General features: G+C 41.4%; 1 long non-coding RNA gene across 1 annotated transcript in view; it reads right to left on the reverse strand.

Annotated features, from left to right (window-relative positions):
* The window catches only part of LOC110586883, a 29,193-nt gene that overhangs the window by 14,077 nt on the left and 999 nt on the right, over window positions 1-14,117 (reverse strand). The window lies entirely within an intron of this gene.

Raw genomic sequence — 14,117 nt, forward strand, 5'->3', positions numbered from 1 at the left:
TTTTTTTTTTTTTTTAGAGGAAAGTACACACACACAAAACAGCCTGTCATGGCTGGCTTTGCCGAGAAGGAAGACAGGCCCTTGAGTGTTTTCCAGTAACCCGCTCTCTATGCTGGTTCTCACACGAGAAAGAAACTCAGAGTCACAAAAGGTGCCTATGAAAGGTTCTTTTAGACAAAAATTTGGTGGACATTAAAAGAGGGTAAAAGTTCAAATGAGAAGGAGCCACTGCCAAGTAAGCAGGAGTCTTAGCCAAAGGGAAGGAAAAGGAGACACTGGTTTAAAATGCAAGTAACCATGGCAAGCCAACAGTTCATTGCTAGAATCTGGTTAAGAAGTAATATCACACAGAGCTGTGATTGTTTATTCAAAGCAGGCCATGAGAGAACATTTGTCTCCAATGGGGACTCGCACAGCTTGGATTCAATATTATAAGTGCATTTTTAAAAGCGTGCAGCGCTTCTCCCTGACCCATTTGGTATGAAGCAAAAAGAAAAGAAAGCACAAAGTTTATTCTCAGTGTCTCTTGTGGGTTTAAGACAGCTTTACATATGGAAAAGCATTTTGGTGTCAGCTGTTGAACTGGTTTCCTGCAATTCTGCTTTTCAGTTGCCATTGGAAACTCTGTCTGGCTGTGTGGTAATATCACCCACTTCCCAAGGTCCAGAAACCGAAGCCCCTCTCCAGAGAAGTGGAGCCTTTCTTTCTTTACAAGTACATGGTGTGCTTTGCCCCAGATTCTTAGTGAGAAGCTCTTGCAAACAGCAATAGGACTGTGAGCATAAAAATGAGGTATGGAAATATGACATCAAGATAAGCCTGATCTAAAATAATGAGAAGTTCTGCAATGACCAGAAATTCACCTTCACGTTCATGCCAATCCTTCCACTCGAGATTATCCATTTACTGTGGTTACCACCATACAGAGAGGAGCTGGAGTGCTTCTGTCCTTTCTGTGTAAATCGGATGACTATCAATATAGCAAAGGCTTTCAGGAGGGAGAGGGTCTCTGATCCTCTGAAGTTTGTGCAAATGTGTCTCTGTCATTTGGCATGTGAATTTTTCTGGGAAAATACATCTGTAACTTTCCTCACATTATCAGAATGGTCCATGACCCCAAATGCATTAAGAACCAATGAACTTAAAGAGGGCACGTATTGAATGGAGCACTGGGTGTTATATGCAAACAATGAATCATGGAACACTACACCAAAAACTAATGATGTAGGGGGGCGGAGCAAGATGGCGGAGGAGTAGGAGACCTGGATTTCGTCTGGTCTCAGGAATTCAGCTGGATAGGGATCAAACCATTCTGAACACCTACAAACTCAACAGGAGGTCGAAGAAAAGAAGAGCGACAACTCTCTCATAAGAAAAGCGACCACTTTCTGGAAGGGAGGACGTGCGGAGAAGGGAATCCGAGGCGATATTCGGGAGGATGGACGGCGGGGGAGGGGCCTCCGGTGGCCGCTTCTGGCAAGTGATAGAGCCGCGGAGCACAAAATCGGAACTTTTAAAAGTCTGCTCCGCCGAGGGACGTCACTCTGGTGGCTAAGCGGGGGGTGGAACCCTCCGGGACAGTGTGGTCTCAGGACCCTCGGGGTCACAGAAAGACAGGGGGGGGCCTGAGTGCGGCAGAGCTCCCAGGTATCGGAGCAGGGAAGCCGGCTGCAGAGGCGGAACCCAGGCGCGGGCTCTCAGCTCGGGGTCGCCATCAACCGTGATCCGCGGCACAGTCGGGCCCCTGCTCCTCCAGCAGGGACCCAACAAGCGGCAGATCCGGGGAGACTCACCTTCCTCCCCCGGGAGGAGCGGCGCGGGAGCGCACCGCAGGGATCTGCTGGGTTTGGAGACTCCACCCGGGGTCGGGTGCCAGAGATAGAAACGCGCGGTCACAGGCCGGGTGAGCACGGAGTGCGGCCGGAGACCGGGGAGACGGGAGTCACTGATGGCTTTTCTCTGGGGACTCACTGAGAAGCGGGGCCCCGAGTTCTCGGCTCCTCCACGGCGGAGATTGGGAGGCCGCCATTTTCACTCTCCGCCTCCAAAGCTGTACAGAAAGCTCGCAGGGAACAAAAGCCCCGGAGAGCAAACCCGAGCAGCTTACTTAGCCGGGAGGGGGCAAGGGCGGGGCAATTCCGCCTCCAGCAGAGACATTTGGAAACCACGGCAACAGGCCCCTCCCCAGAAGATCAGCGAGAACAGCCAGCCAAGACCAAGTTTACCGATCAATGAGAACGGCAGAACTCCAGCGCTAGGGGACTACTGCACATAGAATTCATGGCTTTTTTACCATGATTCTTTAGTCTTTCAAAGTTAATTTTTTTTTAACTGTCTTTTCTTTTTTTTTCTTTTTGAATTTTTCTTTTTCCCTTTTTCAACCAACATCTTATCAATCCCTTTTTTAAAAAAAACATTTTTATTTTTCATTTTTAGAGTCATATTCTATCCCTTCATAGTAGTTACCCGTATTTTTGGCTTATATATATAAGTTGTTCTCTCTTTAAAATTTTAAGATAGTTTCTTCTAACAGATTAAAATATACCCTAAATCTCTAGTATATGGTGTTTTGTATTCCCCTGCCTGATCACATTCTCTCCCTTTTTTTTTCTTTTTTTAAATCCTCTTCTTTCTTTTTTCAAACAACTTCTTATCAATTCCTTTTATAAAATTTTTTATAATTTCCATCTTTACAGTCATATTCCATCCCTTCATCATATCAACCCTTATTTTTGTACATATATAAGTTTTTCTTTCTTTAAAATTTTGGGAGCACTTTCTTCTAAAAGACCAAAATACACCCCAAATCTAGTGTGTGGAACTGATCTATATACCAGCCTCATAATATTTGACCACATTCTGGTTTTTTGTTGTTGTTGTTGTTGTTTTGTTTTGTTTTTGTTTTTATCTTTATCTTTTTCTTTTTCTTTTTTCTCTCTTTCCCTTTCTTTTCCCACTGCTTCAGGTCTTTTCTGATTTGTTTAGAGTATATTTTCTGGGGACGTTGTTACTCTGCTAGCATTTTGTTCTCTCATTAATCTATTCTCCTCTGCACAAAATGACAAGACGGAAAAAATCACCTCAACAAAAAGAACAAGAGTTAGTACCGACTGCCAGGGACCTACTCAATACGGACATTAGTACGATGTCAGATCTAGAGTTCAGAATCATCACTTTAAAGATACTAGCTGGGCTTGAAAAAAATATGGAAGTTATTAGAGAAACCCTTTCTGGAGAAGTAAAAGAACTAAAATCCAACCAAGTAGAAATCAAAAAGGCTATTAATGAGGTGCAATCAAAAATGGGGGCGCTAACTGCTAGAATAAATGAGGCAGAAGAGAGAATCAGTAATATAGAAGATGAAATGATGGAAAATAAAGAAGCTGAGAAAAAGAGAGATAAACAATTACTGGATCACGAGGGCAGAATTCGAGAGATAAGCGATACCATAAGACGAAACAACATTAGAATAATTGGGATCCCAGAAGAAGAAGAAAGAGAGAGAGGGGCAGAAGGTATAATGGAGCAAATTATAGCAGAGAACTTCCCTAATTTGGGGAAGGAAACAGGCATCAAAATCCAGGAAGCACAGAGAACCCCTCTCAAAATCAATAAAAATAGGTCAACACCCCGACATCTAATAGTAAAACTTACGAGTCTCATAGACAAAGAGAAAATCCTGAAAGCAGCTCGGGAGAAGATTTATGTAACCTACAAGGGTAGAAACATTAGATTGGCAACAGACCTATCCACAGAGACCTGGCAGGCCAGAAAGGACTGGCAGGATATATTCAGAGCACTAAATGAGAAAAATATGCAGCCAAGAATACTATATCCAGCTAGGCTGTCATTGAAAATTGAAGGCGAGATAAAAAGCTTCCAGGACAAACAAAAACTAAAGGAATTTGCAAACACAAAACCAGCCCTACAGGAAATCTTGAAAGGGGTCCTCTAAGCAAAGAGAGAGCCTAAAAGCAACATAGACCAGAAAGGAACACAGACAATATATAGTAACAGTCACCTTACAGGCAATACAATGGCACTAAATTCCTATCTTTCAATAGTTACCCTGAATGTAAATGGGCTCAATGCCCCAATCAAAAGACACAGGCTATCAGACTGGATTAAAAAACAAGACCCATCGATATGCTGTCTGCAAGAGACTCATTTTAGAACCAAAGACACCCCCAGATTGAAAGTGAGGGGGTGGAAAACCATTTACCATGCTAATGGACACCAAAAGAAAGCTGGGGTGGCAATCCTTATATCAGACAAATTAGATTTTAAACCAAAGACTGTAATAAGAGATGAGGAAGGACATTATATCCTACTTAAAGGATCTATCCAACAAGAAGATCTAACAATTGTAAATATCTATGCCCCTAACATGGGAGCAGCCAATTATATAAGCCAATTAATAACAAAAGCAAAGAAACACATCGACAACAATACAATAATAGTGGGGGACTTTAACACCCCCCTCACTGAAATGGACAGATCGTCTAAGCAAAAGATCAACAAGGAAATAAAGACTTTAAATGACACACTGGACCAAATGGACTTCACAGACATATTCAGAACACTCCACCCCAAAGCAACGGAATACACATTCTTCTCTAGTCCCCATGGAACATTCTCCAGAATAGATCACATGCTAGGTCATAAATCAGGTCTCAACCGGTACCAAAAGATTGGGATCATTCCCTGCCTATTTTCAGACCACAATGCTTTGAAACTAGAACTCAATCACAAGAGGAAAGTCGGAAAGAACTCAAATACATGGAGGCTAAAGAGCATCCTACTGAAGAATGAATGGGTCAACCAGGAAATTAAAGAAGAATTAAAAAAAATACATGGAAACCAATGAAAATGAACACACAACTATTCAAAATCTTTGGGATGCAGCAAAGGCAGTCCTAAGAGGAAAGTATATAGCAATACAAGCCTTTCTCAAGAAACAAGAAAGGTCTCAAGTACACAACCTAACCCTACACCTAAAGGAGCTGGAGAAAGAACAGCAAATAAAGCCTAAACCCAGCAGGAGAAGAGAAATAATAAAGATCAGAGCAGAAATCAATGAAATAGAAACTAAAAGAACAGTAGAACAGATCAACGAAACTAGGAGCTGGTTCTTTGAAAGAATTAACAAGATTGATAAGGCCCTGGCCAGACTTATCAAAAAGAGAAGAGAAATGACCCAAATCAACAAAATCATGAATGAAAGAGGAGAGATCACAACCAACACCAAAGAAATACAAACAATTATAAGAACATATTATGAGCAACTCTATGCCAGCAAATTAAATAACCTGGAAGAAATGGATGCATTCCTAGAGATGTACCAACTACCAAAACTGAACCAGGATGAAATAGAAAACCTGAACAGACCTATAACCACTAAGGAAATTGAAGCAGTCATCAAAAATCTCCCAACAAACAAAAGCCCAGGGCCAGATGGCTTCCCAGGGGAATTCTACCAAACATTTCAAGAAGAATTAATACCTATTCTTCTGAAACTGTTCCAAAAAATAGAAATGGAAGGAAAACTTCCAAACTCATTTTATGAGGCCAGCATTACCTTGATCCCAAAACCAGACAAAGACCCCATCAAAAAGGAGAATTACAGACCAATATCCCTGATGAACATGGATGCAAAAATTCTCACCAAAATACTAGCCAATAGGATCCAACAGTACATTAAAAGGATTATTCACCATGACCAAGTGGGATTTATCCCTGGGCTGCAAGGTTGGTTCAACATCCGCAAATCAATCAATGTGATACAATACATTAACAAAAGAAAGAACAAGAATCATATGATCCTCTCAATAGATGCAGAAAAAGCTTTTGACAAAGTACAGCATCCTTTCTTGATCAAAACTCTTCAGAGTATAGGGATCGAGGGTACATACCTCAATATCATAAAAGCCATCTATGAAAAACCTACAGTGAATATCATTCTCAATGGGGAAAAACTGAGAGCTTTCCCCGTAAGGTCAGGAATCGGCAGGGATGTCCACTATCACCACTGCTATTCAACATAGTTTTGGAAGTCCTAGCCACAGCAATCAGACAACAAAAAGAAATCAAAGGCATCCAAATTGGCAAAGAAGAAGTCAAACTCTCACTCTTTGCAGATGATATGATACTTTATGTGGAAAACCCAAAAGACTCCACCCCAAAACTGCTAGAACTCATACAGGAATTCAGTCAAGTGGCAGGATATAAAATCAATGCACAGAAGTCAGTGGCATTCCTATACACCAACAACAAGACAGAAGAAAAAGAAATTAAGGAGTCGATCCCATTTACAATTGCACCCAAAACCGTAAGATACCTAGGAATAAATCTAACCAAAGAGACAAAGGATCTTTACTCAGAAAACTATAAAATACTCATGAAAGAAATTGAGGAAGACACAAAGAAATGGAAAAACGTTCCATGCTCATGGATTGGAAGAACAAATATTGTGAAGATGTCAATGCTACCTAGAGCAATCTACACATTCAATGCAATCCCCATCAAAATACCATCCACTTTTTTCAAAGAAATGGAACAAATAATCCTAAAATTTGTATGGAACCAGAAAAGACCCCGCATAGCCAGAGGAATGTTGAAAAAGAAAAGCAAAGCCGGCGGCATCACAATTCTGGACTTCCAGCTCTATTACAAAGCTGTCATCATCAAGACAGCATGGTACTGGCACAAAAACAGACACATAGATCAATGGAACAGAATAGAGAGCCCAGAAATGGACCCTCAACTCTATGGTCAACTCATCTTTGACAAAGCAGGAAAGAATGTCCAATGGAAGAAAGACAGTCTCTTCAACAAATGGTGTTGGGAAAATTGGATAGCCACATGCAGAAGAATGAAACTGGACCATTTCCTTACACCACACACAAAAATAGACTCCAAATGGTTGAAAGACCTCAATGTGAGACAGGAGTCCATCAAAATCCTAAAGGAGAACACAGGCAGCAACCTCTTTGACCTCAGCCGCAGCAACTTCTTCCTAGAAACATCGCCAAAGGCAAGGTAAGCAAGAGCAAAAATGAACTATTGGGACTTCATCAAGATAAAAAGCTTTTGCAAAGCAAAGGAAACAGTCAAGAAAACCAAAAGACAACCGACAGAATGGGAGAAGATATTTGCAAATGACATATCAGATAAAGGGCTAGTATCCAAAATCTATAAAGAACTCATCAAACTCAACACCCAAAGAACAAAGAATCCAATCAAGAAATAGGCAGAAGACATGAACAGACATTTTTCCAAAGAAGACATCCAAATGGCCAACAGACACATGAAAAAGTGCTCAATATCGCTCGGCATCAGGGAAATCCAAATCAAAACCTCAATGAGATACCACCTCACACCAGTCAGAATGGCTAAAATGAACAAGTCAGGAAACAACAGATGTTGGCGGGGATGCAGAGAAAGGGGAACCCTCCTACGCTGTTGGTGGGAATGCAAGCTGGTGCAGCCACTCTGGAAAACTGTATGGAGGTTCCTCAAAAAGTTGAGTATAGAGCTACCCTATGACCCAGCAATTGCACTACTGGGTATTTACCCCAAAGATACAAAAGTAGGGATCCGAAGGGGTACGTGCACCCCGATGTTTATAGCAGCAATGTCCACAATAGCCAAACTGTGGAAAGAGCCAAGATATCCATCAACAGATGAATGGATAAAGAAGAGGTGGTATATATATACAATGGAATATTATGCAGCCATCAAAAGGAATGAGATCTTGCCATTTGCAACGTCGTGGTTGGAACTGGAGGGTATTATGTTGAGTGAAATAAGTCAAACAGAGAAAGACATGTATCATATGACCTCACTGATATGAGGAATTCTTAATTGCAGGAAACAAACTGAGGGTTGCTGGAGTGGGGGATGGGGTGGGAGGGATGGGGTGACTGGGTGATAGACACTGGGGAGGGTATGTGCTCTGGTAAGCGCTGTGGATTGTGCCAGACTGTTGAATCTCAGATCTGTACCTCTGAAACAAATAATGCAATATATGTTAAGAAAAAAAAAGAAGAAGAAGGTAGGAGGAGGGGAAGAATGAAGCGGGGGAAATCGGAGGGGTAGACGAACCATGAGAGATGATGGACTCTAAAAAACAAACAGGGTTCTAGAGGGGAGGGGGGTGGGAGGATGGGTAAGCCTGGTGGTGGGTATTGAGGAGGGCACATTCTGCATGGAGCACTGGGTGTTATGCACAAACAATGAATCATGGAACACTTCATCTAAAACTAATGATGTAATGTATGGGGATTAACATAAGAATAAAAAAAATAAATTAAAAAAAACTAATGATGTAATGTATGGTGATTAATATAACATAATAAAATAAAAATTAAAAAAAGGTATAAGGTTAAAAAAAAAGAACCAATGAACTCAAGTGTCACCAGGTAAAGTACGCTGGCCACACTCAGACATATGGAAAGGATATAACTTAATGGTTTTGATTAGGACAATGCAAGAATAGGAATATTGTCCTGGAAAGCGTTCTTGCTGGTTAATGGATACAAGATGGCCAAGGAGAAGAAATTTTCAAGAAGAGATTGTGCTGGAAGCTGAAAGAACGGGTGCTCCTGGCCTGTCATGGCAGGAGGATCATTTCCCAGCTCTAGAAGAAGATGTCATGTCTCTATTCTTCTCTTTTTCAAGTCTTGAGCCATTAAAGAGCCTGAGAGATTCAGGAGAATCTGTATTATCATGAAGGGAGGAGCTGTGTTTAAAGAGGTCAGCCTGATGATCCCACAGCCCAGTTTAACAGAAAGGGAAGGGCAGCCTATCATGTGGTCTCCTCAGGGGAGGTGATCTAGCATCATGTTCCAGCGCTTAAAACAAATAACCTGGAGTCAGGCTGGTTGGGTTTGAAACCTGGTTCATTAAGTCATAGATATTACAACCATGTGCTGGTTATGTATTACCTTCATGCCCAAGGTTCCTCAGCCTTACAGTGGAGTTAAAACTGTTGGTCCTCATTGTTTTAGTCTACTTGGGCGGCCATAATAAAATACCATAGACCATTTGGTTTACATAGCAGAAATTTAATTTATTTTCTCACAGTTCCAGGGGGCAGAAGTCCAAGATCAAGACTCTAGTTGATTCAGTTTCTGGTAAGAGCCCTCCTCCTGGCTTGCGGATGGCTGCCTTCTCACTCTGTCCTCATGGCCTTTCCTCAGTGTGTGTAAGCTGGACTGGGGAACTCTCTGGTGTCTCTTCCTATAAGGGCATTAATCCTATCAGATCAAGGTCCTACCCTTATGACATCATTTAACTTTAATTTACTTCCTTAGAGGCCCCCATCTCCAAAAAGAGCCATGCTGTGGGAGACAGGGTTTCAACATATGAATTTGGGAGAAATAGATGTTCAGTCAATACCCTCATTATTCAAGGATTCCATATTTGTAAATTTGCCTACTCTACCATTTATTTATGACCCCAAAATCCATACCCATGGCACTTTTGTGGTCAATTGCTGACATGTAAAGAAAGGTGAAACATTTGCCTGGCATGTGCGTTCCCATTTGAGACTGAACAGGGCAATGCTCTGCCTTCTTGTTTCAGCTCTCATACTATAAACAAATATCCTTTTCACAGTCTATTTAGTGACATGTGTTTAACATTTTGTGCTCTCGTTGGTGATTTCACTGTTTAAAATTGCCCCTAAGCACAGTGCTAAATGCTGTCTAGTGTTCTTCAGTGCGAGAAGGCTATGATGTGCTTTACAGAGAAAATATAAGTATTAGATAAGCTTTGTTCAGGCATGCGTTGGTCTACGTGGTGTTGGTCATGAGTTCAATGTAAATGAATCAACATTACATATTAAATAAAGTGTCTTTTAACAGAAACACATATAAAACAAGATTATGTATTGATCAGTTGATGAAAACATTGTAACCAGAGACTTCCAGGAACCTCACCCTTTATTTCTTTTAGGAGCAGCACCTCAGTATTATAGAATATAACTACCATGAATAATAGAATTGATTGCATATGACTCATTAAGCTGAGGATTAAGTAAGTTATTATTTAAATAAGTAATTATATACAAAGGCCTTGTGAGATTGCTGTCTTACTTCAGGCTGCTATAACAAATACCATAGACTGGGTGGCTTTAACAACAAACATTTCTCACAGTTCTAGAGCTGGGAAGTCCAAGATCAAGTTGCTGGCTGATTGGGTTCCTGTTGAGGGCCCTCGTCCTGCTTTGAAGATGAATGCCTTCTTGCTGTATCCTCACGTGTTGGAGAGAGAGATCATTTTTCTTGTGTTTCTTCTTTAAGAGTTAAGGGCACTGATCCTATCCATAAGGTCTCCACCCTTGTGACCTAATTACCGCCCAAAGTTTCCTGCCTGCAAAGTTCCCACCTCCCATTACTTTGGGAGTAGGACTTGAACATATGAATTTGGGGTGGAGTGGACACACAACATTTAGTTCATAGCAAATGATTAGCTCATAGTCAATGCTCAGTAAATGTCCTCTATTATTATTTCTCAGGACTAGAACAACAAGAGATCACTCCACAGGTGGAAACAATAATATGCAGTATTAATCCGTGCTCAAGTGTTACATAACCAGAATTTATAATGAGGCAGAAAGAGAATTTATGACCTGCTGGGTTGTCTAGCCCACCATTTCACCAGAAATAGCCGAAGATGCTAAAATGTTAGCCACAGATATGGCTTAGGTTCTATTAGTTAGTTTACTCATTCTTTCCTTTATATCATCTGTCCAACATTTACTCTGCATATGTACATAGTAAGTGCCATAGGTATACCAAGATGAGCAAAACTTGCACATAACTAAGTAAATAAAGATATGATATAAGCAGTGGCTGAATGAGAATGTAAAGGAAATATTAAGGGAATGTAGAGTTGGAACAAATTCCCTGTTAGTTCTCTCAGCATTTTCCTGAGAACTTCCTGGTCTTAAACCCCAGGTGGTATTTATGATAAGTTAGAAGAAGGGCAGTACTACTCTGGAAAACAGTATGGAGGTTCCTCAAAAAGTTGAAAGTAGAGCTACCCTATGATCCAGCAATTGCAGTACTGGGTATTTACCCCAAAGATACAAAAGTAGGGATCTGAAAGGGTATGTGCACCACGATGTTTATAGCAGCAATGTCCACAATAGCCAAACTGTGGAAAGAGCCAAGATGTCCATCAACAGATGAATGGATAAAGAAGATGTGGTATATATATATACAATGGAATATTATGCAGCCATCAAAAGGAATGAGATCTTGCCATTTGCAACGACGTGGATAGAACTGGAGGGTATTATGTTGAGTGAAATAAGTCAAACAGAGAAAGACATGTATCATATGATCTCACTGATATGAGGAATTCTTAATCACAGGAAACAAACTGAGGGTTGCTGGAGTGGGGGGTGGGGTGGGAGGGACGGGGTGACTGGGTGATAGACACTGGGGAGGGTATGTGCTCTGGTAAGCACTGTGAATTGTGCCAGACTGTTGAATCTCAGATCTGTACCTCTGAAACAAATAATGCAATATATGTTAAGAAAAAAAAAAAAGAAGAAGAAGGTAGCGGGAGGGGAAGAATGAAGCGGGGGAAATCGGAGGGGGAGACGAACCATGAGAGACGATGGACTCTGAAAAACAAACGGAGGGTTCTAGAGGGGAGGGGGGTGGGAGGATGGGTTAGCCTGGTGATGGGTATTAAAGAGGGCACGTTCTGCAAGGAGCACTGGGTGTTATGCACAAACAATGAATCATGGAACACTACATCAAAAACTAATGATGTAATGTATGGGGATTAACATAAGAATAAAAAAAAAAGAAGAAGAAGGGCAGTACTAGCTTCAACAAGGCCCACGAAGGTAAGCACCAAGTTGGCCATCCTGGTCGGCTGGGACTCCATTTTCTGCGCTGATTGAACTACAACACCCAGGGAGTGCCTGGGGGGCTCAGTCGGTTCGGGGTCTAACTCTTGGTTTGGGCTCAAGTTATGATCTCAGGGTTGTGAGATTGAGCCCGGTGATGGGCTCTGCATTGGGCATGGAGCCTGCTTGTCCCTCATCCGTCCCCTCTGATCCTCCGCCTGCTCATGCGCACTCATGCTCTCTCTCTCTCTCAAATAAATAAATAAATAAATAAATAAATAAATAAATAAAATCTTTAAAGAAACAACTGTAAGACTGTCATCAACACAGTCTGGTGGTTGAGAGCCCAGATTGTGGAGCCAGACTGCCTGGATTCAAGGCCCATCTTTCATACCACCAGCTCTGTGACCTTGGGCAAGTCTCTGTGGTCCAGTTTCCTTACTATGTAAGTGAGGAAAAGGATAGTGCTTTCTAGCACTGCTATGAGGATTAAATAAGTAAATATTTTACAAGCACCAGAACAGTGCCTGCCACATAATATGCCTTATTTTTATATTTAACGAATGACTAGATCATCATCTCTGAACGTCCTACACCAGACACATACGAAGTGGATAAATAAGATGATTAACAATCAATTGTTGAATGAATGCATGAAAGTAAATGACCTTGGAAAATGCTCTTAGGAGAAGAAATATGAGGAAATGATTTTTAAAAAGCTAATTAGGTAGTTAAGATATTTTCAACTGCTCTCTGTAAAAAAGCTTTTATTGTTCTGATGCCATTAATATAAAGCCCAAATCTTAGGGTATGGTATACAAAGAAATCAAGGATAGGGTTTGTAGCAGTAACATGTAAACCTCCACAGCTCAGTGGCTAAGAAATAGCAAATTGTATTTCTTTCCCTAGAAAAGTATGATGAAAACGTAGTTCCCATCCATTTGATCACTAAGAGATTCAGAATATGTTTATCTTGTGATGCTACCATCTTGTGTCACCATGAAGGGAGAAAAGAATGAAGGGAAATGGATTCTTAATTGCCATGGCCCAGATGGGACATGCCATTTCTTTTTTTTTTTTTTTTTTAAAAAGACTGTTTTTATTTTTATTTTTTTATTTTATTTTTTTTTAAAGATTTTATTTATTTATTTGCAAGAGAGAGAATGAGAGACAGAGAGCACGAGAGGGAGGAGGGTCAGAGGGAGAAGCAGACTCCCCGCTGAGCAGGGAGCCCGATGCGGGACTCGATCCCGGGACTCCAGGATCATGACCTGAGCCGAAGGCAGTCGCTTAACCGACTGAGCCACCCAGGCACCCGGGACATGTCATTTCTGCTCACAGTCCGTCCCTCAAACTAGACCAATGTCCCAGATGCAGTTGATGGGGACCGGGGTAGGGGGGAGGCTGGGGAAGAGGAAGGTAGAGACTCACATGGATATCAAGCAAGCAGCTGTCTCTGCCACATGACATACGAGACCCTCAATAATCTGATCACAACAGTTTCTACTTTGTTTTTCAAGTGAAATGAGGATTTGAGGTCTCATAAAACTGTGGAGTAATCACTAGATGAGTACAACAGACATTCATCACACGGAAATCTGGTTGTGGCAAGAAGAGTGCTCTCTAGACTCCCATTTGGCTTTGTGGGGAGGCAAAGAAATACAGAATGGGGCTCCTGTTCTCAAAGAGCTTACAGTGTAGTTAAGGAAATGGGAAAAGGAATCAAGAGGATAAGGCAGGTAGAATCAATTGCAACCAAGTGCTAGTGATAAGGTAGTTTGGTTTGATAGAAAGAATTTGAGATTTGGCATCACACCATCCCTGGGCCCTAAAGTTTACTACTTGTATTATCTCAAGGAAGCCACTTAACTTCTAACAGTGTATGTATATGGATATACTGCTGTGTACGTGCACACACACACACTCACACACACTCACACACACACACAAACTAGCTCAATAAATAGTAGCTGTTATCTATTGCTTTTCTTTTTCTGTAACAAAACAAACAGCTGTGTGCGTGCACACACACACTCACACACACTCACACACACACTCACCCTCACGCACACACCCTCACACACACACAAACTAGCTCAATAAATAGTAGCTATTTATTGCTTTTTTTTCTGTAACAAAACAAACTGCTGTGTACGTGCACACACACACTCACACACACACTCACACACACTCTCACACACACTCACACACACAAACTAGCTCAATAAATAGTAGCTGTTATTTATTGCTT

Source organism: Neomonachus schauinslandi, chromosome 8, assembly GCF_002201575.2.
Source record: "Neomonachus schauinslandi chromosome 8, ASM220157v2, whole genome shotgun sequence".
Classification (NCBI taxonomy): Eukaryota; Metazoa; Chordata; class Mammalia; order Carnivora; family Phocidae; genus Neomonachus; species Neomonachus schauinslandi.